The following is a 3,639-nucleotide window of genomic DNA, read 5'->3' as shown; positions in this document are numbered from 1 at the left end:
GTTTTACATGTCTCATAATATATAATATAATATAATATAATAATAATTTTGTTGTTAATAAAAACGCATATGGATCATATAATATATAATTTATAGTATGTAACTAGTGTGTTAAATATATATATATATATATATATATATATATATATATATATATATATATATATATATATATATTTCTATTTTATGTTATAATTTGATTATGTTTTCGGATCGGATCGTGTCAATACGCCGTTTTCACATATACGTGTATGAGGCGTGACACTTGTGTTATCCGATCCTGTTGCGATGATCGCAATTTTGCGCTAGCAACGCCGTTGTTTTTTTTTTTAATTCATATTTTTTTTATATACATATATTTAGATTTGCACTTTTTTTTTTCATAACTAACTACTCTGATTTTTCCTAAACCCTGACAATTTCGCCACAAACTCTAAATTTCAAACCTAAAACTTTAACCGTGTTGTTTCCTCTAAACCATAAACCTTTTCTTAAACCTTAACAAACCTTATTATTATTTCCTATTTTCGCTCATATTTATGTTATTCATACACTGTAACTGCTTCGCCCTTGTAATATTTTAAGTTTTAACTTGTAATATTTTCAGTTTTACTTTTCGCCATCTTTATTATGTAACTGCACCAAAGCGTTGTAATAATTAGGTGTCATACGGTGAACTGACTTTGGTGTGTTTTTGCTTTGGAAAGCAAATGTCGCGGATAGCAAGAGTCGCCACCGACTTTTCTTTTATCCAATAAGGAAAGGTGGAAAAGAATAGGAAAGACCTTAATTAGATTTTGGGTTCGGGAGGTACATTATACAAAGGGAAGGTGTTAGCACCCTTTGTATCCATGGTTATCCATGGGCTCTTAATTGCTTGATCACTTATGTTATTTTTTCTTGTCTGAAAAAGTGTTTGTGAATTGTTTAGAAAATGTTTTGAAAAGAGAATTTAACTTTGTAATGATTCTTGTATGAATGTATACAAAGTGGTTATCTCGTTTAGTTTTGAAAGTAGTTTAGAAAATATAACCCGGTAATGATTCTAGTATGAATGTATACCAAGTGGTGATTTTCTAAAAGATGTTTTGAAAGGTGTGGGGTGTGAAAAATGTTTTAGGTTGTGAGTCAGCAATTAAGGGTTATACCTACCCAAGGCCTTTATGGGCATTTCCTATCCTTATGAGGGTAAAATTGTCCTTACTATTGAGAAGTAAGTAGTTTTATCCTTTGGATGTAAAAGGGACATCGTAGGGTCATCGATTGGTCATTGAAGGCAACATTTGTAAGGATACCTTAGCATTCGAAGGGACAATCATCATTTAACCGTAGGCTACAACGAAGGGTCATCGAGGGACAAAATCATATATTCGAAGGCAACATCCGAGGGACTATGATTTATTTTATAGGGACATGATGATTTAATCGAAGGGTCTTTGCTAAGTGTATCCCCACATTCGCGGGACATGACCGTAATACCGTAATATCGTAAGGCAACAAAGAGAGGTCCAAGATCACATATTCAAAGGCAATATTTTGTAATCAATTAGGTAGTTGTAATCAATTATATTATAATCAATTAAGTAATTAGGATGAATCTCCACATTAAAACTAATTAGGTAATTAGGATGAATCTCCACATTAAAATCAATTAGGTAATTAAGATGGATCTCCACAAGGGTATCCCACAAATAAAGTGGAATACCTTAGCCAGCTACCTTTGCCGGGAATATGTGAACCCTTACAAAATTCAGCAAACAGGTCAGAATACCGAATCAGGGTGCAATCGAGAGTTGCACCATAAAAGAAACATAGCAGTAGGCAAAATAACACATGGTTAGGATAAAACAGATCAGAACAGAAAAAAAAATCCACTGTCACGTTCGCTCCTGCCTCTCCTAGCGAAGGCTTAGCGAATGCTCGCTACATGCTCGCTTAGCGATGTGCTAGTGAGCGGCTGCGGGTTCTGGTTTTAATGGCAGTACAATTCCAGAAAGTTCCACACCCTATGGCATCCATCACAGAAATTTCATGGTTAAACGTTCAAGACATTCACACATACTTAAATCCACATGCGAAACTTAAGATATTTTTATAAATTCAATCATAATGCCACATGCAAATTAAGAACATAAAGCGATAATAGTAATGCAAACCCGTTTGCAATTGAATTGCAACCTTGAATTGGCAAGTCGGATTGAATTGGGCGGAGGTAACCTTGGTGCAGATGGGTTTCCTTCAGGGTTTCCTTTAGGGTTGCTCTGAATTCTCTGGGTTAGCCTCCAGGGTTTGTTGTGCCTTCTCTCTATCTCCGGTTTTGTTCCCTTTTTCGTCCTCCTTTTCCTGACTGAAGTTGTGGTATTTATAATGCTCTTTTTATGACCTAATGGGCTTAGAATGAAGCCCATAATTTTCTGGTATTCGCAAGCTTCGCTAGGCGAGTGGCGTAGCGAAGGGTTCGCTAGGCGAAGGAATTGCTCGCCTAGCGAGCAAACCAGTTTAGGCCATTTTCTGGATTTTGTCATTTGTGTGCTGGGTCCTTGTTCTTTTAAGATCAATGCCTTGAAACATAAGTTGGAGTGCCTTAGAAATGCCTTGTAATATTAACGGGCAAATTTTGAGGTATGACAACTGCCCCTGTTCAATATTCTTGAACCGAAAGAGTTAGAATGGTGTGTACGCCATTCGTGGTCTGGAGGTAGAAGATTATTGAACACTAGAATGCCCCAAAAATTTGCACTTGTTAATCCGAGGTTATTCCTGATGGAGATGGGCTTAAAGATGCCATCCAGGAAGTTTGATGATGAAAGATCAGAATGGATCATACGCTGCTGGGAATAAAGGATCAGAATGGACCATATGTCAGATCGTGTCCGAGTAGCAGAATGAACCGTCTATTAGACTGCCTCGGGAGAGGTAAAGATCGGAATAGATCGTACGCTAGATCATATCCGAGTAACAGAAAGAGTTATCCATTAAGCGGGTGACTTCGCTGGGGATGAAAGATCAGAATGGATCGTATGCTAGATCGTATCTGAGTTGCAGAATGAGCCGTACGTTAGGCTGTATCTGAAGAAGAAAGTAGTCGTACGCTAGACTACACCCCGGAATGTACCGTACGCTAGGCAGTATCTGAGGATTTGAAGGTCCAAATGGGTCGTACGTTAGACCGCATTGGAGTTGCAGAATGAGCCGTACGTTAGGTTGTATCTGAAGAAGAAAGTAGTCGTACGCTAGACTACACCCCGGAATGTACCGTACGCTAGGCAGTATCTAAGGATTTGAAGGTCCAAATGGGTCGTACGTTAGACCGCATTGGAGTTGCAGAATGAGCCGTACGTTAGGCTGTATCTGAAGAAGAAAGTAGTCGTACGCTAGACTACACCCCGGAATGTACCGTACGCTAGGCAGTATCTGAGGATTTGAAGGTCCAAATGGGTCGTACGTTAGACCGCATTGGAGTTGCAGAATGAGTCGTACGTTAGGCTGTATCTGAAGAAGAAAGTAGTCGTACGCTAGACTACACCCCGAAATATACCGTACGCTAGGCAGTATCTGAGGATTTGAGGATCAGAATGGATCGTATGTTAGATCATATCTGAGTTGCAGAATGAGCCGTACGTTAGGCTGTATCTGAAG

Source organism: Lathyrus oleraceus, chromosome 2 (assembly GCF_024323335.1).
Source record: "Lathyrus oleraceus cultivar Zhongwan6 chromosome 2, CAAS_Psat_ZW6_1.0, whole genome shotgun sequence".
In the NCBI taxonomy this organism is placed as follows: domain Eukaryota; kingdom Viridiplantae; phylum Streptophyta; class Magnoliopsida; order Fabales; family Fabaceae; genus Lathyrus; species Lathyrus oleraceus.
Note: the sequence above shows the minus strand (reverse complement) of the source record.